This window comes from Heterodontus francisci, chromosome 22, assembly GCF_036365525.1.
Source record: "Heterodontus francisci isolate sHetFra1 chromosome 22, sHetFra1.hap1, whole genome shotgun sequence".
NCBI lineage: Eukaryota > Metazoa > Chordata > Chondrichthyes > Heterodontiformes > Heterodontidae > Heterodontus > Heterodontus francisci.
Genome location: NC_090392.1, coordinates 38,107,014 through 38,130,835, shown reverse-complemented (window position 1 = coordinate 38,130,835; position 23,822 = coordinate 38,107,014). Strand labels below are relative to the sequence as shown.

Sequence of the window (23,822 nt, the reverse complement as noted above, 5' to 3'; positions counted from 1 at the left end):
ATAGGTTAATTGGCCATTCCCAATTGCCCCTAGTAAAGGTAGGTGATAGGGAAATATAGGGAAGGTGGGGATGTGGTAGGAATATGGAATTCGTGTAGGATTAGTATAAATGGGTGGTCGATGGTCGGCACAGACTCGGTGGGCCGAAGGGCCTGTTTCAGTGCTGCATCACGAAACTAAACTAATCGGTCAACGAGATGCTGTTTTTCGAGCTTGCGTTGTTGTTCACTGGAACACTGCAGCAAGCCCAGGATAGAGATGTAAGCATGAGAGCAGCGGGGAGTCTTGAAATGGCAAGCAACCAGAAGCTCAGGGTCCTGCTTGCGGACTGAGCGGACGTGTTCCGCAAAGCGATCACCCAGTCTGCGTTTGGTCTCCCCAATAAACATGAATATACATTAATTGGATTTAGGCGCCAGTATGTTGCAAAACGAGAAGAAAGAAAGGCACAAATGGCATTAACACTGACTTTACAAATGATTCACTGAAAAATTCTTTCATTTGCTGGAAAAGATGAATATTGTGCATCTGAAAATAGGCACCATGGGATTGTGTTGCATACTGACCTGTTTTCCTGTATTTGCCTGTCATCTATACAATTCAATTTGTGTTGGATATCGCTGAGAATCTCATTTCAAGATGCGGGCACAGATATTAATATAATCCTACTGAAAGTTTAATCCTGGAACAAATCCTGTGTGACGTGGATTGCAACGTTTAGAGGGCTGTGCAGCTACGGTGAGGAAGACGGGAATGATGTGGTTGATGATTGCATGGAATGCATTGCAAACTTGGGTTACGTTGCTTGATTTCATTCTACACCTTGAAATTCAGAAGCAAGTGAGGCACCAGGTGGAAACCAACAGCTGTCTCTGTGGAAGCGGGGACATGGCTTCCTAATCTAACCATTTGAACTCTGAAAACATTCTGCTGGATCTGAACTGCCCTGTATACCAAGGCCAATTTGTATACTTTATAAAGTGGAATGCCCAGAACTATGCAGAGCACTCCAGGTGGGGTCTAACCAGGACATTATATAGCTGTAGCGAAGCTTCGCCCCCATTATTTAACTGCCTCTGTTACGCATTCTACTGCTCGGGTATCACATTGTATGTTGCAAATCAGCAAAATAAGGACGCATTTGATAAAAATAAAGAGTTTAAAAGCACAAATATGTGTCAGTGCAATCAGTAAATAATGAGAAATGAAATCCAGAACTTGGCAAGAATCCCAAGTGGATGTCTTGGAGTGGTTGGGGAAGGGAATCTTGTCAATGATGGCACACTGTGCATTGACACTGCAGCAGCTGCTGCACCTCTTCCAAACTTAGTTTCTTAAGTGAGAGTTTACAAAAAAGGGAATTGGATAATTGCATGAAAGGAGAGGCAAACAAAAGCAGAGCGAAGGAAGTGGGCCCAACTGGCAAGTCTTTGAAAAAAGTGGCAATGGTACGATGGCCTGAATGGCCTGGCAATGTGTTGTGCACTGCTGAGCGTCCATTGCTGGGTCAATACCTCTGCAGCCTTGCGAAATGTCACAGTGGAATTGCATTTCAATGAAACAAGCACCACAAATAGATCTTGACTGTATAGTTTAACAATACTTGCAGCTTCCTCAGCACTGCAACCGTGTTGAGTTTCTGTAGTGTAGTGGTGATCACGTTTGTCTAACACGCAAAAGGTCCCCAGTTCGAAACTGGGCAGAAACATTTTCGAAACAAACCCAAACTTCTGACCACGATATATGCAATCATTGACATTCCCCATTAACACAACACAATTTCTCAAAGTCCTATTTCTCTTGCACATTGTGTGCACAATGCCTTGCAATCGCTCTTCTTTCTAGTCCTGATGCTGCAGAAAGTTCCTCAAAACCTAGCACTTGCACTTCATTTGGCTCAGATTAGAATAGAAACCTGCAACACTAGCTTGCTAAGTCACAGCTGATCTGAGTCTCATTTCAGACGAGGCAAAAGCACATCAGCAATTCACTTTCACCAGCTCCACATTCGTTGAGACAGGGGCACGCTGCAATATTTTGACCCGCACTGTCCAATTACTCGCTGTCAGCAGCAAGTGGCGTCTGCTGCCTCAATCAACAGGTTACTGGCCATCTCAGGGAGGTAAAATAGCACAACCCGGGCAAAATCTCCCCAGAAACCAAGCACAGGCTCAGCAAAACGTAGGCACATGATATCCGGGCCACTAAACCTCCGAGCAGCTCGAACAGAACACCCAAGTGACTGAAACTTTCTTTGAGTTGCAATGATGAATCTCCGGTGGAAACAAGTTTGGGGAAAATGCTCCTCCTGAACATTTCTTTTTGGGTAAAAGGAGCAAAAATCCTTTTCAATTTAACCACTGCTGCGGCAGATTCTTGGTGTCTTAAGCACCTTGAAAACGCAGCTCTTAACATGCAGCCACAATTATGACAAGGGGTAAAGGTTCATGACACGCAGAGGGGAAAAAGTTATTTAAGTTATGACATTCGCTCACCGACCTATTAGCGTTTTGTTCAGTCAGTAACAGAGACATACCTGGGTTTATTGATGCAGATTAACATAACTATTCAGCGTCACGCAGAGCTCGAAGAGTACTTTGCCTCCCTTAAAGACGGACACAGCTGATTCTGTAACTGAAGCTAAGGAAACAGGCAGACGTGCCAAATTATCACTTTGTATTGTTCTTCATTCGGCGAGTAACAGGAAAACTAACAAGGTGGCGTTGAAAATGAGATGCACTGCGGCTCCGCTCAATATCAACCCGCTCCTTCATATTGAACTGAGGAAGAATATACATGAATAAAAGCAAAATACTGTGGATGCTGGAAATCTGAAATAAAAGCAAGAAATTCTGGAATTACTCAGCAGGTCTGGCAGCATCTGTGGAGAGAGAAGCAGAGTTAACATTTCGGCTCAGTGACCCTTCTTCAGAACTGGCAAATATTAGAAAAGTCAAAGGTTAGAAGCAAGTAAAGCGGGGGTGGAGCAAGAGATAACAAAGGAGAAGGTGCAGATTGGGCAAGGCCACAGAATAGCTGACCAGAAGGTCATGGAGCAAAGGCAAACAATATGTTAATGGTGTGTTGAAAGACAAAGCATTATTACAGATAGGACTGTTAACGGATTGAAAATTGAACAGCAGCAAGTACAAACATGAAAACAAAACAGTGGGTAAGTAAACTGAACAAACTAAGATGAAATAAAATAAACATACAAAAAAATGTAAAAAATGTAAAAAAGAAAAATAACAAAAAGTGAAAGTAAAATGGGGGGCCCGTCATGATCTGAAATTATTGAACTCAATGTTCAGTCCGGCACGCTCTCGTGTGCAATGGTTAGCACCGCAGCCTCACAGCTCCAGCGACCCGGTTTCAATTCTGGGCACTGCCTGTGTGGTGTTTGCAAGTTCTCCCTGTGTCTGCGTGGGATTCCTCCGGGTGCTCCGGTTTCCTCCCACATGCCAAAGACTTGCTGGTTGATAGGTTAATTGGCCATTCCCAATTGCCCCTAGTAAAGGTAGGTGGTAGGGAAATATAGGGAAGGTGGGGATGTGGTAGGAATATGGAATTCGTGTAGGATTAGTATAAATGGGTGGTCGATGGTCGGCACAGACTCGGTGGGCCGAAGGGCCTGTTTCAGTGCTGCATCACGAAACTAAACTAATCGGTCAACGAGATGCTGTTTTTCGAGCTTGCGTTGTTGTTCACTGGAACACTGCAGCAAGCCCAGGATAGAGATGTAAGCATGAGAGCAGCGGGGAGTCTTGAAATGGCAAGCAACCAGAAGCTCAGGGTCCTGCTTGCGGACTGAGCGGACGTGTTCCGCAAAGCGATCACCCAGTCTGCGTTTGGTCTCCCCAATAAACATGAATATACATTAATTGGATTTAGGCGCCAGTATGTTGCAAAACGAGAAGAAAGAAAGGCACAAATGGCATTAACACTGACTTTACAAATGATTCACTGAAAAATTCTTTCATTTGCTGGAAAAGATGAATATTGTGCATCTGAAAATAGGCACCATGGGATTGTGTTGCATACTGACCTGTTTTCCTGTATTTGCCTGTCATCTATACAATTCAATTTGTGTTGGATATCGCTGAGAATCTCATTTCAAGATGCGGGCACAGATATTAATATAATCCTACTGAAAGTTTAATCCTGGAACAAATCCTGTGTGACGTGGATTGCAACGTTTAGAGGGCTGTGCAGCTAAGGTGAGGAAGACGGGAATGATGTGGTTGATGATTGCATGGAAAGCATTGCAAACTTGGGTTACGTTGCTTGATTTCATTCTACACCTTGAAATTCAGAAGCAAGTGAGGCACCAGGTGGAAACCAACAGCTGTCTCTGTGGAAGCGGGGACATGGCTTCCTAATCTAACCATTTGAACTCTGAAAACATTCTGCTGGATCTGAACTGCCCTGTATACCAAGGCCAATTTGTATACTTTATAAAGTGGAATGCCCAGAACTATGCAGAGCACTCCAGGTGGGGTCTAACCAGGACATTATATAGCTGTAGCGAAGCTTCGCCCCCATTATTTAACTGCCTCTGTTACGCATTCTACTGCTCGGGTAATCACATTGTATGTTGCAAATCAGCAAAATAAGGACGCATTTGATAAAAATAAAGAGTTTAAAAGCACAAATATGTGTCAGTGCAATCAGTAAATAATGAGAAATGAAATCCAGAACTTGGCAAGAATCCCAAGTGGATGTCTTGGAGTGGTTGGGGAAGGGAATCTTGTCAATGATGGCACACTGTGCATTGACACTGCAGCAGCTGCTGCACCTCTTCCAAACTTAGTTTCTTAAGTGAGAGTTTACAAAAAAGGGAATTGGATAATTGCATGAAAGGAGAGGCAAACAAAAGCAGAGCGAAGGAAGTGGGCCCAACTGGCAAGTCTTTGAAAAAAGTGGCAATGGTACGATGGCCTGAATGGCCTGGCAATGTGTTGTGCACTGCTGAGCGTCCATTGCTGGGTCAATACCTCTGCAGCCTTGCGAAATGTCACAGTGGAATTGCATTTCAATGAAACAAGCACCACAAATAGATCATGACTGTATAGTTTAACAATACTTGCAGCTTCCTCAGCACTGCAACCGTGTTGAGTTTTTGTAGTGTAGTGGTGATCACGTTTGTCTAACACGCAAAAGGTCCCCAGTTCGAAACTGGGCAGAAACATTTTCGAAACAAACCCAAACTTCTGACCACGATATATGCAATCATTGACATTCCCCATTAACACAACACAATTTCTCAAAGTCCTATTTCTCTTGCACATTGTGTGCACAATGCCTTGCAATCGCTCCTCTTTCTAGTCCTGATGCTGCAGAAAGTTCCTCAAAACCTAGCACTTGCACTTCATTTGGCTCAGATTAGAATAGAAACCTGCAACACTAGCTTGCTAAGTCACAGCTGATCAGAGTCTCATTTCAGACGAGGCAAAAGCACATCAGCAATTCACTTTCGCCAGCTCCACATTCGTTGAGACAGGGGCACGCCGCAATATTTTAACCCGCACTGTCCAATTACTCGCTGCTAGCAGCAAGAGGGGTCTGCTGCCTCAATCAACAGGTTACTGGCCATCTCAGGGAGGTAAAATAGCACAACCCGGGCAAAATCTCCCCAGAAACCAAGCACAGGCTCAGCAAAACGTAGGCACATGATATCCGGGCCACTAAACCTCCGAGCAGCTCGAACAGAACACCCAAGTGACTGAAACTTTCTTTGAGTTGCAATGATGAATCTCCGGTGGAAACAAGTTTGGGGAAAATGCTCCTCCTGAACATTTCTTTTTGGGTAAAAGGAGCAAAAATCCTTTTCAATTTAACCACTGCTGCGGCAGATTCTTGGTGTCTTAAGCACCTTGAAAACGCAGCTCTTAACATGCAGCCGCAATTATGACAAGGGGTAAAGGTTCATGACACGCAGAGGGGAAAAAGTTATTTAAGTTATGACATTCGCTCACAGACCTATTAGCGTTTTGTTCAGTCAGTAACAGAGACATACCTGGGTTTATTGATGCAGATTAACATAACTATTCAGCGTCACGCAGAGCTCGAAGAGTACTTTGCCTCCCTTAAAGACGGACACAGCTGATTCTGTAACTGAAGCTAAGGAAACAGGCAGACGTGCCAAATTATCACTTTGTATTGTTCTTCATTCGGCGAGTAACAGGAAAACTAACAAGGTGGCGTTGAAAATGAGATGCACTGCGGCTCCGCTCAATATCAACCCGCTCCTTCATATTGAACTGAGGAAGAATATACATGAATAAAAGCAAAATACTGTGGATGCTGGAAATCTGAAATAAAAGCAAGAAATTCTGGAATTACTCAGCAGGTCTGGCAGCATCTGTGGAGAGAGAAGCAGAGTTAACATTTCGGCTCAGTGACCCTTCTTCAGAACTGGCAAATATTAGAAAAGTCAAAGGTTAGAAGCAAGTAAAGCGGGGGTGGAGCAAGAGATAACAAAGGAGAAGGTGCAGATTGGGCAAGGCCACAGAATAGCTGACCAGAAGGTCATGGAGCAAAGGCAAACAATATGTTAATGGTGTGTTGAAAGACAAAGCATTATTACAGATAGGACTGTTAACGGATTGAAAATTGAACAGCAGCAAGTACAAACATGAAAACAAAACAGTGGGTAAGTAAACTGAACAAACTAAGATGAAATAAAATAAACATACAAAAAAATGTAAAAAATGTAAAAAAGAAAAATAACAAAAAGTGAAAGTAAAATGGGGGGCCCGTCATGATCTGAAATTATTGAACTCAATGTTCAGTCCGGCACGCTCTCGTGTGCAATGGTTAGCACCGCAGCCTCACAGCTCCAGCGACCCGGTTTCAATTCTGGGCACTGCCTGTGTGGTGTTTGCAAGTTCTCCCTGTGTCTGCGTGGGATTCCTCCGGGTGCTCCGGTTTCCTCCCACATGCCAAAGACTTGCTGGTTGATAGGTTAATTGGCCATTCCCAATTGCCCCTAGTAAAGGTAGGAGGTAGGGAAATATAGGGAAGGTGGGGATGTGGTAGGAATATGAAATTCGTGTAGGATTAGTATAAATGGGTGGTCGATGGTCGGCACAGACTCGGTGGGCCGAAGGGCCTGTTTCAGTGCTGCATCACGAAACTAAACTAATCGGTCAACGAGATGCTGTTTTTCGAGCTTGCGTTGTTGTTCACTGGAACACTACAGCAATCCCAGGATAGAGATGTAAGCATGAGAGCAGCGGGGAGTCTTGAAATGGCAAGCAACCAGAAGCTCAGGGTCCAGCTTGCGGACTGAGCGGACGTGTTCCGCAAAGCGATCACCCAGTCTGCGTTTGGTCTCCCCAATAAACATGAATATACATTAATTGGATTTAGGCGCCAGTATGTTGCAAAACGAGAAGAAAGAAAGGCACAAATGGCATTAACACTGACTTTACAAATGATTCACTGAAAAATTCTTTCATTTGCTGGAAAAGATGAATATTGTGCATCTGAAAATAGGCACCATGGGATTGTGTTGCATACTGACCTGTTTTCCTGTATTTGCCTGTCATCTATACAATTCAATTTGTGTTGGATATCGCTGAGAATCTCATTTCAAGATGCGGGCACAGATATTAATATAATCCTACTGAAAGTTTAATCCTGGAACAAATCCTGTGTGACGTGGATTGCAACGTTTAGAGGGCTGTGCAGCTAAGGTGAGGAAGACGGGAATGATGTGGTTGATGATTGCATGGAATGCATTGCAAACTTGGGTTACGTTGCTTGATTTCATTCTACACCTTGAAATTCAGAAGCAAGTGAGGCACCAGGTGGAAACCAACAGCTGTCTCTGTGGAAGCGGGGACATGGCTTCCTAATCTAACCATTTGAACTCTGAAAACATTCTGCTGGATCTGAACTGCCCTGTATACCAAGGCCAATTTGTATACTTTATAAAGTGGAATGCCCAGAACTATGCAGAGCACTCCAGGTGGGGTCTAACCAGGACATTATATAGCTGTAGCGAAGCTTCGCCCCCATTAATTAACTGCCTCTGTTACGCATTCTACTGCTCGGGTAATCACATTGTATGTTGCAAATCAGCAAAATAAGGACGCATTTGATAAAAATAAAGAGTTTAAAAGCACAAATATGTGTCAGTGCAATCAGTAAATAATGAGAAATGAAATCCAGAACTTGGCAAGAATCCCAAGTGGATGTCTTGGAGTGGTTGGGGAAGGGAATCTTGTCAATGATGGCACACTGTGCATTGACACTGCAGCAGCTGCTGCACCTCTTCCAAACTTAGTTTCTTAAGTGAGAGTTTACAAAAAAGGGAATTGGATAATTGCATGAAAGGAGAGGCAAACAAAAGCAGAGCGAAGGAAGTGGGCCCAACTGGCAAGTCTTTGAAAAAAGTGGCAATGGTACGATGGCCTGAATGGCCTGGCAATGTGTTGTGCACTGCTGAGCGTCCATTGCTGGGTCAATACCTCTGCAGCCTTGCGAAATGTCACAGTGGAATTGCATTTCAATGAAACAAGCACCACAAATAGATCATGACTGTATAGTTTAACAATACTCGCAGCTTCCTCAGCACTGCAATCGTGCTGAGTTTCTGTAGTGTAGTGGTGATCACGTTTGTCTTACACGCAAAAGGTCCCCAGTTCGAAACTGGGCAGAAACATTTTCGAAACAAACCCAAACCTCTGACCACGATGGATGCAATCATTGACATTCCCCATGAACACAACACAATTTCTCAAAGTCCTATTTCTCTTGCACATTGTGTGCACAATGCCTTGCAATCGCTTCTCTTTCTTGTCCTGATGCTGCAGAAAGTTCCTCAAAACCTAGCACTTGCACTTCATTTGGCTCAGATTAGATTAGAAACCTGCAACACTAGCTTGCTAAGTCACAGCTGATCTAAGTCTCATTTCAGACGAGGCAAAAGCACATCAGCAATTCACTTTCGCCAGCTCCACATTCGTTGAGACAGGGGCACGCCGCAATATTTTAACCCGCACTGTCCAATTACTCGCTGCTAGCAGCAAGAGGGGTCTGCTGCCTCAATCAACAGGTTACTGGCCATCTCAGGGAGGTAAAATAGCACAACCCGGGCAAAATCTCCCCAGAAACCAAGCACAGGCTCAGCAAAACGTAGGCACATGATATCCGGGCCACTAAACCTCCGAGCAGCTCGAACAGAACACCCAAGTGACTGAAACTTTCTTTGAGTTGCAATGATGAATCTCCGGTGGAAACAAGTTTGGGGAAAATGCTCCTCCTGAACATTTCTTTTTGGGTAAAAGGAGCAAAAATCCTTTTCAATTTAACCACTGCTGCGGCAGATTCTTGGTGTCTTAAGCACCTTGAAAACGCAGCTCTTAACATGCAGCCGCAATTATGACAAGGGGTAAAGGTTCATGACACGCAGAGGGGAAAAAGTTATTTAAGTTATGACATTCGCTCACAGACCTATTAGCGTTTTGTTCAGTCAGTAACAGAGACATACCTGGGTTTATTGATGCAGATTAACATAACTATTCAGCGTCACGCAGAGCTCGAAGAGTACTTTGCCTCCCTTAAAGACGGACACAGCTGATTCTGTAACTGAAGCTAAGGAAACAGGCAGACGTGCCAAATTATCACTTTGTATTGTTCTTCATTCGGCGAGTAACAGGAAAACTAACAAGGTGGCGTTGAAAATGAGATGCACTGCGGCTCCGCTCAATATCAACCCGCTCCTTCATATTGAACTGAGGAAGAATATACATGAATAAAAGCAAAATACTGTGGATGCTGGAAATCTGAAATAAAAGCAAGAAATTCTGGAATTACTCAGCAGGTCTGGCAGCATCTGTGGAGAGAGAAGCAGAGTTAACATTTCGGCTCAGTGACCCTTCTTCAGAACTGGCAAATATTAGAAAAGTCAAAGGTTAGAAGCAAGTAAAGCGGGGGTGGAGCAAGAGATAACAAAGGAGAAGGTGCAGATTGGGCAAGGCCACAGAATAGCTGACCAGAAGGTCATGGAGCAAAGGCAAACAATATGTTAATGGTGTGTTGAAAGACAAAGCATTATTACAGATAGGACTGTTAACGGATTGAAAATTGAACAGCAGCAAGTACAAACATGAAAACAAAACAGTGGGTAAGTAAACTGAACAAACTAAGATGAAATAAAATAAACATACAAAAAAATGTAAAAAATGTAAAAAAGAAAAATAACAAAAAGTGAAAGTAAAATGGGGGGCCCGTCATGATCTGAAATTATTGAACTCAATGTTCAGTCCGGCACGCTCTCGTGTGCAATGGTTAGCACCGCAGCCTCACAGCTCCAGCGACCCGGTTTCAATTCTGGGCACTGCCTGTGTGGTGTTTGCAAGTTCTCCCTGTGTCTGCGTGGGATTCCTCCGGGTGCTCCGGTTTCCTCCCACATGCCAAAGACTTGCTGGTTGATAGGTTAATTGGCCATTCCCAATTGCCCCTAGTAAAGGTAGGTGATAGGGAAATATAGGGAAGGTGGGGATGTGGTAGGAATATGGAATTCGTGTAGGATTAGTATAAATGGGTGGTCGATGGTCGGCACAGACTCGGTGGGCCGAAGGGCCTCTTTCAGTGCTGCATCACGAAACTAAACTAATCGGTCAACGAGATGCTGTTTTTCGAGCTTGCGTTGTTGTTCACTGGAACACTGCAGCAAGCCCAGGATAGAGATGTAAGCATGAGAGCAGCGGGGAGTCTTGAAATGGCAAGCAACCAGAAGCTCAGGGTCCTGCTTGCGGACTGAGCGGACGTGTTCCGCAAAGCGATCACCCAGTCTGCGTTTGGTCTCCCCAATAAACATGAATATACATTAATTGGATTTAGGCGCCAGTATGTTGCAAAACGAGAAGAAAGAAAGGCACAAATGGCATTAACACTGACTTTACAAATGATTCACTGAAAAATTCTTTCATTTGCTGGAAAAGATGAATATTGTGCATCTGAAAATAGGCACCATGGGATTGTGTTGCATACTGACCTGTTTTCCTGTATTTGCCTGTCATCTATACAATTCAATTTGTGTTGGATATCGCTGAGAATCTCATTTCAAGATGCGGGCACAGATATTAATATAATCCTACTGAAAGTTTAATCCTGGAACAAATCCTGTGTGACGTGGATTGCAACGTTTAGAGGGCTGTGCAGCTAAGGTGAGGAAGACGGGAATGATGTGGTTGATGATTGCATGGAATGCATTGCAAACTTGGGTTACGTTGCTTGATTTCATTCTACACCTTGAAATTCAGAAGCAAGTGAGGCACCAGGTGGAAACCAACAGCTGTCTCTGTGGAAGCGGGGACATGGCTTCCTAATCTAACCATTTGAACTCTGAAAACATTCTGCTGGATCTGAACTGCCCTGTATACCAAGGCCAATTTGTATACTTTATAAAGTGGAATGCCCAGAACTATGCAGAGCACTCCAGGTGGGGTCTAACCAGGACATTATATAGCTGTAGCGAAGCTTCGCCCCCATTAATTAACTGCCTCTGTTACGCATTCTACTGCTCGGGTAATCACATTGTATGTTGCAAATCAGCAAAATAAGGACGCATTTGATAAAAATAAAGAGTTTAAAAGCACAAATATGTGTCAGTGCAATCAGTAAATAATGAGAAATGAAATCCAGAACTTGGCAAGAATCCCAAGTGGATGTCTTGGAGTGGTTGGGGAAGGGAATCTTGTCAATGATGGCACACTGTGCATTGACACTGCAGCAGCTGCTGCACCTCTTCCAAACTTAGTTTCTTAAGTGAGAGTTTACAAAAAAGGGAATTGGATAATTGCATGAAAGGAGAGGCAAACAAAAGCAGAGCGAAGGAAGTGGGCCCAACTGGCAAGTCTTTGAAAAAAGTGGCAATGGTACGATGGCCTGAATGGCCTGGCAATGTGTTGTGCACTGCTGAGCGTCCATTGCTGGGTCAATACCTCTGCAGCCTTGCGAAATGTCACAGTGGAATTGCATTTCAATGAAACAAGCACCACAAATCGATCATGACTGTATAGTTTAACAATACTCGCAGCTTCCTCAGCACTGCAATCGTGCTGAGTTTCTGTAGTGTAGTGGTGATCACGTTTGTCTTACACGCAAAAGGTCCCCAGTTCGAAACTGGGCAGAAACATTTTCGAAACAAACCCAAACCTCTGACCACGATGGATGCAATCATTGACATTCCCCATGAACACAACACAATTTCTCAAAGTCCTATTTCTCTTGCACATTGTGTGCACAATGCCTTGCAATCGCTTCTCTTTCTTGTCCTGATGCTGCAGAAAGTTCCTCAAAACCTAGCACTTGCACTTCATTTGGCTCAGATTAGATTAGAAACCTGCAACACTAGCTTGCTAAGTCACAGCTGATCTAAGTCTCATTTCAGACGAGGCAAAAGCACATCAGCAATTCACTTTCGCCAGCTCCACATTCGTTGAGACAGGGGCACGCCGCAATATTTTAACCCGCACTGTCCAATTACTCGCTGCTAGCAGCAAGAGGGGTCTGCTGCCTCAATCAACAGGTTACTGGCCATCTCAGGGAGGTAAAATAGCACAACCCGGGCAAAATCTCCCCAGAAACCAAGCACAGGCTCAGCAAAACGTAGGCACATGATATCCGGGCCACTAAACCTCCGAGCAGCTCGAACAGAACACCCAAGTGACTGAAACTTTCTTTGAGTTGCAATGATGAATCTCCGGTGGAAACAAGTTTGGGGAAAATGCTCCTCCTGAACATTTCTTTTTGGATAAAAGGAGCAAAAATCCTTTTCAATTTAACCACTGCTGCGGCAGATTCTTGGTGTCTTAAGCACCTTGAAAACGCAGCTCTTAACATGCAGCCGCAATTATGACAAGGGGTAAAGGTTCATGACACGCAGAGGGGAAAAAGTTATTTAAGTTATGACATTCGCTCACAGACCTATTAGCGTTTTGTTCAGTCAGTAACAGAGACATACCTGGGTTTATTGATGCAGATTAACAAAACTATTCAGCGTCACGCAGAGCTCGAAGAGTACTTTGCCTCCCTTAAAGACGGACACAGCTGATTCTGTAACTGAAGCTAAGGAAACAGGCAGACGTGCCAAATTATCACTTTGTATTGTTCTTCATTCGGCGAGTAACAGGAAAACTAACAAGGTGGCGTTGAAAATGAGATGCACTGCGGCTCCGCTCAATATCAACCCGCTCCTTCATATTGAACTGAGGAAGAATATACATGAATAAAAGCAAAATACTGTGGATGCTGGAAATCTGAAATAAAAGCAAGAAATTCTGGAATTACTCAGCAGGTCTGGCAGCATCTGTGGAGAGAGAAGCAGAGTTAACATTTCGGCTCAGTGACCCTTCTTCAGAACTGGCAAATATTAGAAAAGTCAAAGGTTAGAAGCAAGTAAAGCGGGGGTGGAGCAAGAGATAACAAAGGAGAAGGTGCAGATTGGGCAAGGCCACAGAATAGCTGACCAGAAGGTCATGGAGCAAAGGCAAACAATATGTTAATGGTGTGTTGAAAGACAAAGCATTATTACAGATAGGACTGTTAACGGATTGAAAATTGAACAGCAGCAAGTACAAACATGAAAACAAAACAGTGGGTAAGTAAACTGAACAAACTAAGATGAAATAAAATAAACATACAAAAAAATGTAAAAAATGTAAAAAAGAAAAATAACAAAAAGTGAAAGTAAAATGGGGGGCCCGTCATGATCTGAAATTATTGAACTCAATGTTCAGTCCGGCACGCTCTCGTGTGCAATGGTTAGCACCGCAGCCTCACAGCTCCAGCGACCCGGTTTCAATTCTGGGCACTGCCTGTGTGGTGTTTGCAAGTTCTCCCTGTGTCTGCGTGGGATTCCTCCGGGTGCTCCGGTTTCCTCCCACATGCCAAAGACTTGCTGGTTGATAGGTTAATTGGCCATTCCCAATTGCCCCTAGTAAAGGTAGGTGGTAGGGAAATATAGGGAAGGTGGGGATGTGGTAGGAATATGGAATTCGTGTAGGATTAGTATAAATGGGTGGTCGATGGTCGGCACAGACTCGGTGGGCCGAAGGGCCTGTTTCAGTGCTGCATCACGAAACTAAACTAATCGGTCAACGAGATGCTGTTTTTCGAGCTTGCGTTGTTGTTCACTGGAACACTGCAGCAAGCCCAGGATAGAGATGTAAGCATGAGAGCAGCGGGGAGTCTTGAAATGGCAAGCAACCAGAAGCTCAGGGTCCTGCTTGCGGACTGAGCGGACGTGTTCCGCAAAGCGATCACCCAGTCTGCGTTTGGTCTCCCCAATAAACATGAATATACATTAATTGGATTTAGGCGCCAGTATGTTGCAAAACGAGAAGAAAGAAAGGCACAAATGGCATTAACACTGACTTTACAAATGATTCACTGAAAAATTCTTTCATTTGCTGGAAAAGATGAATATTGTGCATCTGAAAATAGGCACCATGGGATTGTGTTGCATACTGACCTGTTTTCCTGTATTTGCCTGTCATCTATACAATTCAATTTGTGTTGGATATCGCTGAGAATCTCATTTCAAGATGCGGGCACAGATATTAATATAATCCTACTGAAAGTTTAATCCTGGAACAAATCCTGTGTGACGTGGATTGCAACGTTTAGAGGGCTGTGCAGCTAAGGTGAGGAAGACGGGAATGATGTGGTTGATGATTGCATGGAAAGCATTGCAAACTTGGGTTACGTTGCTTGATTTCATTCTACACCTTGAAATTCAGAAGCAAGTGAGGCACCAGGTGGAAACCAACAGCTGTCTCTGTGGAAGCGGGGACATGGCTTCCTAATCTAACCATTTGAACTCTGAAAACATTCTGCTGGATCTGAACTGCCCTGTATACCAAGGCCAATTTGTATACTTTATAAAGTGGAATGCCCAGAACTATGCAGAGCACTCCAGGTGGGGTCTAACCAGGACATTATATAGCTGTAGCGAAGCTTCGCCCCCATTATTTAACTGCCTCTGTTACGCATTCTACTGCTCGGGTAATCACATTGTATGTTGCAAATCAGCAAAATAAGGACGCATTTGATAAAAATAAAGAGTTTAAAAGCACAAATATGTGTCAGTGCAATCAGTAAATAATGAGAAATGAAATCCAGAACTTGGCAAGAATCCCAAGTGGATGTCTTGGAGTGGTTGGGGAAGGGAATCTTGTCAATGATGGCACACTGTGCATTGACACTGCAGCAGCTGCTGCACCTCTTCCAAACTTAGTTTCTTAAGTGAGAGTTTACAAAAAAGGGAATTGGATAATTGCATGAAAGGAGAGGCAAACAAAAGCAGAGCGAAGGAAGTGGGCCCAACTGGCAAGTCTTTGAAAAAAGTGGCAATGGTACGATGGCCTGAATGGCCTGGCAATGTGTTGTGCACTGCTGAGGGTCCATTGCTGGGTCAATACCTCTGCAGCCTTGCGAAATGTCACAGTGGAATTGCATTTCAATGAAACAAGCACCACAAATAGATCTTGACTGTATAGTTTAACAATACTTGCAGCTTCCTCAGCACTGCAACCGTGTTGAGTTTCTGTAGTGTAGTGGTGATCACGTTTATCTAACACGCAAAAGGTCCCCAGTTCGAAACTGGGCAGAAACATTTTCGAAACAAACACAAACTTCTGACCACGATATATGCAATCATTGACATTCCCCATTAACACAACACAATTTCTCAAAGTCCTATTTCTCTTGCACATTGTGTGCACAATGCCTTGCAATCGCTCCTCTTTCTAGTCCTGATGCTGCAGAAAGTTCCTCAAAACCTAGCACTTGCACTTCATTTGGCTCAGATTAGAATAGAAACCTGCAACACTAGCTTGCTAAGTCACAGCTGATCTGAGTCTCATTTCAGACGAGGCAAAAGCACATCAGCAATTCACTTTCGCCAGCTCCACATTCGTTGAGACAGGGGCACGCCGCAATATTTTAACCCGCACTGTCCAATTACTCGCTGCTAGCAGCAAGAGGGGTCTGCTGCCTCAATCAACAGGTTACTGGCCATCTCAGGGAGGTAAAATAGCACAACCCGGGCAAAATCTCCCCAGAAACCAAGCACAGGCTCAGCAAAACGTAGGCACATGATATCCGGGCCACTAAACCTCCGAGCAGCTCGAACAGAACACCCAAGTGACTGAAACTTTCTTTGAGTTGCAATGATGAATCTCCGGTGGAAACAAGTTTGGGGAAAATGCTCCTCCTGAACATTTCTTTTTGGGTAAAAGGAGCAAAAATCCTTTTCAATTTAACCACTGCTGCGGCAGATTCTTGGTGTCTTAAGCACCTTGAAAACGCAGCTCTTAACATGCAGCCGCAATTATGACAAGGGGTAAAGGTTCATGACACGCAGAGGGGAAAAAGTTATTTAAGTTATGACATTCGCTCACAGACCTATTAGCGTTTTGTTCAGTCAGTAACAGAGACATACCTGGGTTTATTGATGCAGATTAACATAACTATTCAGCGTCACGCAGAGCTCGAAGAGTACTTTGCCTCCCTTAAAGACGGACACAGCTGATTCTGTAACTGAAGCTAAGGAAACAGGCAGACGTGCCAAATTATCACTTTGTATTGTTCTTCATTCGGCGAGTAACAGGAAAACTAACAAGGTGGCGTTGAAAATGAGATGCACTGCGGCTCCGCTCAATATCAACCCGCTCCTTCATATTGAACTGAGGAAGAATATACATGAATAAAAGCAAAATACTGTGGATGCTGGAAATCTGAAATAAAAGCAAGAAATTCTGGAATTACTCAGCAGGTCTGGCAGCATCTGTGGAGAGAGAAGCAGAGTTAACATTTCGGCTCAGTGACCCTTCTTCAGAACTGGCAAATATTAGAAAAGTCAAAGGTTAGAAGCAAGTAAAGCGGGGGTGGAGCAAGAGATAACAAAGGAGAAGGTGCAGATTGGGCAAGGCCACAGAATAGCTGACCAGAAGGTCATGGAGCAAAGGCAAACAATATGTTAATGGTGTGTTGAAAGACAAAGCATTATTACAGATAGGACTGTTAACGGATTGAAAATTGAACAGCAGCAAGTACAAACATGAAAACAAAACAGTGGGTAAGTAAACTGAACAAACTAAGATGAAATAAAATAAACATACAAAAAAATGTAAAAAATGTAAAAAAGAAAAATAACAAAAAGTGAAAGTAAAATGGGGGGCCCGTCATGATCTGAAATTATTGAACTCAATGTTCAGTCCGGCACGCTCTCGTGTGCAATGGTTAGCACCGCAGCCTCACAGCTCCAGCGACCCGGTTTCAATTCTGGGCACTGCCTGTGTGGTGTTTGCAAGTTCTCCCTGTGTCTGCGTGGGATTCCTCCGGGTGCTCCGGTTTCCTCCCACATGCCAAAGACTTGCTGGTTGATAGGTTAATTGGCCATTCCCAATTGCCCCTAGTAAAGGTAGGTGGTAGGGAAATATAGGGAAGGTGGGGATGTGGTAGGAATATGGAATTCGTGTAGGATTAGTATAAATGGGTGGTCGATGGTCGGCACAGACTCGGTGGGCCGAAGGGCCTGTTTCAGTGCTGCATCACGAAACTAAACTAATCGGTCAACGAGATGCTGTTTTTCGAGCTTGCGTTGTTGTTCACTGGAACACTGCAGCAAGCCCAGGATAGAGATGTAAGCATGAGAGCAGCGGGGAGTCTTGAAATGGCAAGCAACCAGAAGCTCAGGGTCCTGCTTGCGGACTGAGCGGACGTGTTCCGCAAAGCGATCACCCAGTCTGCGTTTGGTCTCCCCAATAAACATGAATATACATTAATTGGATTTAGGCGCCAGTATGTTGCAAAACGAGAAGAAAGAAAGGCACAAATGGCATTAACACTGACTTTACAAATGATTCACTGAAAAATTCTTTCATTTGCTGGAAAAGATGAATATTGTGCATCTGAAAATAGGCACCATGGGATTGTGTTGCAGACTGACCTGTTTTCCTGCATTTGCCTGTCATCTACACAATTCAATTTGTGTTGGATATCGCTGAGAATCTCATTTCAAGATGCGGGCACAGATATTAATATAATCCTACTGAAAGTTTAATCCTGGAACAAATCCTGTGTGACGTGGATTGCAACGTTTAGAGGGCTGTGCAGCTAAGGTGAGGAAGACGGGAATGATGTGGTTGATGATTGCATGGAATGCATTGCAAACTTGGGTTACGTTGCTTGATTTCATTCTACACCTTGAAATTCAGAAGCAAGTGAGGCACCAGGTGGAAACCAACAGCTGTCTCTGTGGAAGCGGGGACATGGCTTCCTAATCTAACCATTTGAACTCTGAAAACATTCTGCTGGATCTGAACTGCCCTGTATACCAAGGCCAATTTGTATACTTTATAAAGTGGAATGCCCAGAACTATGCAGAGTACTCCAGGTGGGGTCTAACCAGGACATTATATAGCTGTAGCGAAGCTTCGCCCCCATTATTTAACTGCCTCTGTTACGCATTCTACTGCTCGGGTAATCACATTGTATGTTGCAAATCAGCAAAATAAGAACGCATTTGATAAAAATAAAGAGTTTAAAAGCACAAATATGTGTCAGTGCAATCAGTAAATAATGAGAAATGAAATCCAGAACTTGGCAAGAATCCCAAGTGGATGTCTTGGAGTGGTTGGGGAAGGGAATATTTGTCAATGATGGCACACTGTGCATTGACACTGCAGCAGCTGCTCCACCTCTTACAAACTTAGTTTCTGAAGTGAGAGTTGACAAAAAAGGGAATTGGATAATTGCATGAAAGGAGAGGCAAACAAAAGCAGAGCGAAGGAAGTGGGCCCAACTGGCAAGTCTTTGAAAAAACTGGCAATGGTACGATGGCCTGAATGGCCTGGCAATGTGTTGTGCACTGCTGAGCGTCCATTGCTGGGTCAATACCTCTGCAGCCTTGCAAAATGTCACAGTGGAATTGCATTTCAATGAAACAAGCACCACAAATAGATCATGACTTGCTCAGCTCTGCAACCGTGCTGAGTTTCTGTAGTGTAGTGGTGATCACGTTTGTCTAACACGCAATAGGTCCCCAGTTCGAAACTGGGCAGAAACATTTTCGAAACAAAGCCAAACATCTGACCACGAAAGATGCAATCATTGACATTCCCCATTAACACAACACAATTTCTCAAAGTCCTATTTCTCTTGCACATTGTGTGCACAATGCCTTGCAATCGCTCCTCTTTCTAGTCCTGATGCTGCAGAAAGTTCCTCAAAACCTAGCACTTGCACTTCATTTGGCTCAGATTAGAATAGAAACCTGCAACACTAGCTTGCTGAGCAACAGCTGATCTAAGTCTCATTTCAGACGAGGCAAAACCACATCAGCAATTCACTTTCGCCAGCTCCACATTCGTTGAGACAGGGGCACGCCGCAATATTTTGACCCGCACTGTCCAATTACTCGCTGCTAGCAGCAAGAGGGGTCTGCTGCCTCAATCAACAGGTTACTGGCCATCTCAGGGAGGTAAAATAGCACAACCCGGGCCAAATCTCCCCAGAAACCAAGCACAGGCTCAGCAAAACGTAGGCACATGATATCCGGGCCACTAAACCTCTGAGCAGCTCGAACAGAACACCCAAGTGACTGAAACTTTCTTTGAGTTGCAATGATGAATCTCCGGTGGAAACAAGTTTGGGGAAAATGCTCCTCCTGAACATTTCTTTTTGGGTAAAAGGGGCAAAAATCTTTTTCAATTTAACCACTGCTGCGGCAGATTCTTGGTGTCTTAAGCACCTTGAAAACGCAGCTCTTAACATGCAGCCGCAATTATGACAAGGGGTAAAGGTTCATGACACGCAGAGGGGAAAAAGTTATTTAAGTTATGACAGTCGCTCACAGACTTATTAGCGTTTTGTTCAGTCAGTAACAGAGACATACCTGGGTTTATTGATGCAGATTAACATAACTATTCAGCGTCACGCAGAGCTCGAAGAGTACTTTGCCTCCCTTAAAGACGGACACAGCTGATTCTGTAACTGAAGCTAAGGAAACAGGCAGACGTGCCAAATTATCACTTTGTATTGTTCTTCATTCGGCGAGTAACAGGAAAACTAACAAGGTGGCGTTGAAAATGAGATGCACTGCGGCTCCGCTCAATATCAACCCGCTCCTTCATATTGAACTGAGGAAGAATATACATGAATAAAAGCAAAATACTGTGGATGCTGGAAATCTGAAATAAAAACAAGAAATTCTGGAAATACTCAGCAGGTCTGGCAGCATCTGTGGAGAGAGAAGCAGAGTTAACATTTCGGCTCAGTGACCCTTCTTCAGAACTGGCAAATATTAGAAAAGTCAAAGGTTAGAAGCAAGTAAAGCGGGGGTGGAGCAAGAGATAACAAAGGAGAAGGTGCAGATTGGGCAAGGCCACAGAATAGCTGACCAGAAGGTCATGGAGCAAAGGCAAACAATATGTTAATGGTGTGTTGAAAGACAAAGCATTCGTACAGATAGGACTGTTAATGGACTGAAAATTGAACAGCAGCAAGTACAAACATGAAAACAAAACAGTGGGTAAGTAAACTGAACAAACTAAGATGAAATAAAATAAACATACAAAAAAATGTAAAAAACGTAACAAAGAAAAATAACAAAAAGTGAAAGTAAAATGGGGGGCCCGTCATGATCTGAAATTATTGAACTCAATGTTCAGTCCGGCACGCTCTCGTGTGCAATGGTTAACACCGCAGCCTCACAGCTCCAGCGACCCGGTTTCAATTCTGGGCACTGCCTGTGTGGTGTTTGCAAGTTCTCCCTGTGTCTGCGTGGGATTCCTCCGGGTGCTCCGGTTTCCTCCCACATGCCAAAGACTTGCTGGTTGATAGGTTAATTGGCCATTCCCAATTGCCCCTAGTAAAGGTAGGTGGGAGGAAAATATAGGGAAGGTGGGGATGTGGTAGGAATATGGAATTCGTGTAGGATTAGTATAAATGGGTGGTCGATGGTCGGCACAGACTCGGTGGGCCGAAGGGCCTGTTTCAGTGCTGCATCACGAAACTAAACTAATCGGTCAACGAGATGCTGTTTTTCGAGCTTGCGTTGTTGTTCACTGGAACACTGCAGCAAGCCCAGGATAGAGATGTAAGCATGAGAGCAGCGGGGAGTCTTGAAATGGCAAGCAACCAGAAGCTCAGGGTCCTGCCTGCGGACTGAGCGGACGTGTTCCGCAAAGCGATCACCCAGTCTGCGTTTGGTCTCCCCAATAAACATGAATATACATTAATTGGATTTAGGCGCCAGTATGTTGCAAAACGAGAAGAAAGAAAGGCACAAATGGCATTAACACTGACTTTACAAATGATTCACTGAAAAATTCTTTCATTTGCTGGAAAAGATGAATATTGTGCATCTGAAAATAGGCACCATGGGATTGTGTTGCATACTGACCTGTTTTCCTGTATTTGCCTGTCATCTATACAATTCAATTTGTGTTGGATATCGCTGAGAATCTCATTTCAAGATGCGGGCACAGATATTAATATAATCCTACTGAAAGTTTAATCCTGGAACAAATCCTGTGTGACGTGGATTGCAACGTTTAGAGGGCTGTGCAGCTAAGGTGAGGAAGACGGGAATGATGTGGTTGATGATTGCATGGAATGCATTGCAAACTTGGGTTACGTTGCTTGATTTCATTCTACACCTTGAAATTCAGAAGCAAGTGAGGCACCAGGTGGAAACCAACAGCTGTCTCTGTGGAAGCGGGGACATGGCTTCCTAATCTAACCATTTGAACTCTGAAAACATTCTGCTGGATCTGAACTGCCCTGTATACCAAGGCCAATTTGTATACTTTATAAAGTGGAATGCCCAGAACTATGCAGAGTACTCCAGGTGGGGTCTAACCAGGACATTATATAGCTGTAGCGAAGCTTCGCCCCCATTATTTAACTGCCTCTGTTACGCATTCTACTGCTCGGGTAATCACATTGTATGTTGCAAATCAGCAAAATAAGGACGCATTTGATAAAAATAAAGAGTTTAAAAGCACAAATATGTGTCAGTGCAATCAGTAAATAATGAGAAATGAAATCCAGAACTTGGCAAGAATCCCAAGTGGATGTCTTGGAGTGGTTGGGGAAGGGAATCTTGTCAATGATGGCACACTGTGCATTGACACTGCAGCAGCTGCTGCACCTCTTCCAAACTTAGTTTCTTAAGTGAGAGTTTACAAAAAAGGGAATTGGATAATTGCATGAAAGGAGAGGCAAACAAAAGCAGAGCGAAGGAAGTGGGCCCAACTGGCAAGTCTTTCAAAAAACTGGCAATGGTACGATGGCCTGAATGGCCTGGCAATGTGTTGTGCACTGCTGAGCGTCCATTGCTGGTTCAATACCTCTGCAGCCTTGCAAAATGTCACAGTGGAATTGCATTTCAATGAAACAAGCACCACAAATAGATCATGACTGTATAGTTTAACAATACTTGCAGCTTCCTCAGCCCTGCAACCGTGCTGAGTTTCTGTAGTGTAGTGGTGATCACGTTTGTCTCACACGCAATAGGTCCCCAGTTAGAAACTGGGCAGAAACATTTTCGAAACAAAGCCAAACGTCTGACCACGAAAGGTGCAATCATTGACATTCCCCATTCACACAACACAATTTCTCAAAGTCCTATTTCTCTTGCACATTGTGTGCACAAAGCCTTGCAATCGCTCCTCTTTCTAGTCCTGATGCTGCAGAAAGTTCCTCAAAACCTAGCACTTGCACTTCATTTGGCTCAGATTAGAATAGAAACCTGCAACACTAGCTTGCTGAGTAACAGCTGATCTAAGTCTCATTTCAGAAGAGGCAAAACCACATCAGCAATTCACTTTCGCCAGCTCCACATTCGTTGAGACAGGGGCACGCCGCAATATTTTGACCCGCACTGTCCAATTACTCGCTGCTAGCAGCAAGAGGGGTCTGCTGCCTCAATCAACAGGTTCCTGGCCATCTCAGGGAGGTAAAATAGCACAACCCGGGCCAAATCTCCCCAGAAACCAAGCACAGGCTCAGCAAAACGTAGGCACATGATATCCGGGCCACTAAACCTCCGAGCAGCTCGAACAGAACACCCAAGTGACTGAAACTTTCTTTGAGTTGCAAAGATGAATCTCCGGTGGAACAAGTTTGGGGAAAATGCTCCTCCTGAACATTTCTTTTTGGGTAAAAGGGGCAAAAATCCTTTTCAATTTAACCACTGCTGCAGCAGATTCTTGGTGTCTTAAGCACCTTGACAACGCAGCTCTGAACATGCAGCCGCAATTATGACAAGGGGTAAAGGTTCATGACACGCAGAGGGGAAAAAGTTATTTAAGTTATGACATTCGCTCACAGACCTATTAGCGTTTTGTTCAGTCAGTAACAGAGACATACCTGGGTTTATTGATGCAGATTAACATAACTATTCAGCGTCACGCAGAGCCGCGAAGAGTACTTTGCCTCCCTTAAAGACGGACACAGCTGATTCTGTAACTGAAGCTAAGGAAACAGGCAGACGTGCCAAATTATCACTTTGTATTGTTCTTCATTTGGCGAGTAACAGGAAAACTAACAAGGTGGCGTTGAAAATGAGATGCACTGCGGCTCCGCTCAATATCAACCCGCTCCTTCATATTGAACTGAGGAAGAATATACATGAATAAAAGCAAAATACTGTGGATGCTGGAAATCTGAAATAAAAACAAGAAATTCTGGAAATACTCAGCAGGTCTGGCAGCATCTGTGGAGAGAGAAGCAGAGTTAACATTTCGGCTCAGTGACCCTTCTTCAGAACTGGCAAATATTAGAAAAGTCAAAGGTTAGAA

General features: G+C 44.0%; 7 non-coding genes across 7 annotated transcripts; all 7 read left to right on the top strand.

Annotated features, from left to right (window-relative positions):
• The first annotated feature begins 1,635 nt into the window (after nt 1-1,635).
• trnav-aac (transfer RNA valine (anticodon AAC)) lies at nt 1,636-1,708 on the top strand. The gene has a single exon. It is a non-coding gene; the product is annotated as a tRNA-Val (tRNA).
• A 3,407-nt stretch (nt 1,709-5,115) lies between these two features.
• trnav-aac (transfer RNA valine (anticodon AAC)) lies at nt 5,116-5,188 on the top strand. The gene has a single exon. It is a non-coding gene; the product is annotated as a tRNA-Val (tRNA).
• A 3,407-nt stretch (nt 5,189-8,595) lies between these two features.
• On the top strand, nt 8,596-8,668 carry trnav-uac (transfer RNA valine (anticodon UAC)). The gene has a single exon. It is a non-coding gene; the product is annotated as a tRNA-Val (tRNA).
• A 3,407-nt stretch (nt 8,669-12,075) lies between these two features.
• On the top strand, nt 12,076-12,148 carry trnav-uac (transfer RNA valine (anticodon UAC)). Its single transcript has one exon. It is a non-coding gene; the product is annotated as a tRNA-Val (tRNA).
• Nucleotides 12,149-15,555: 3,407 nt separating this feature from the next.
• Nucleotides 15,556-15,628, top strand: trnav-aac (transfer RNA valine (anticodon AAC)). Its single transcript has one exon. It is a non-coding gene; the product is annotated as a tRNA-Val (tRNA).
• Nucleotides 15,629-19,011: 3,383 nt separating this feature from the next.
• Nucleotides 19,012-19,084, top strand: trnav-aac (transfer RNA valine (anticodon AAC)). Its single transcript has one exon. It is a non-coding gene; the product is annotated as a tRNA-Val (tRNA).
• Nucleotides 19,085-22,491: 3,407 nt separating this feature from the next.
• trnav-cac (transfer RNA valine (anticodon CAC)) lies at nt 22,492-22,564 on the top strand. The gene has a single exon. It is a non-coding gene; the product is annotated as a tRNA-Val (tRNA).
• Nucleotides 22,565-23,822: the final 1,258 nt, after the last annotated feature.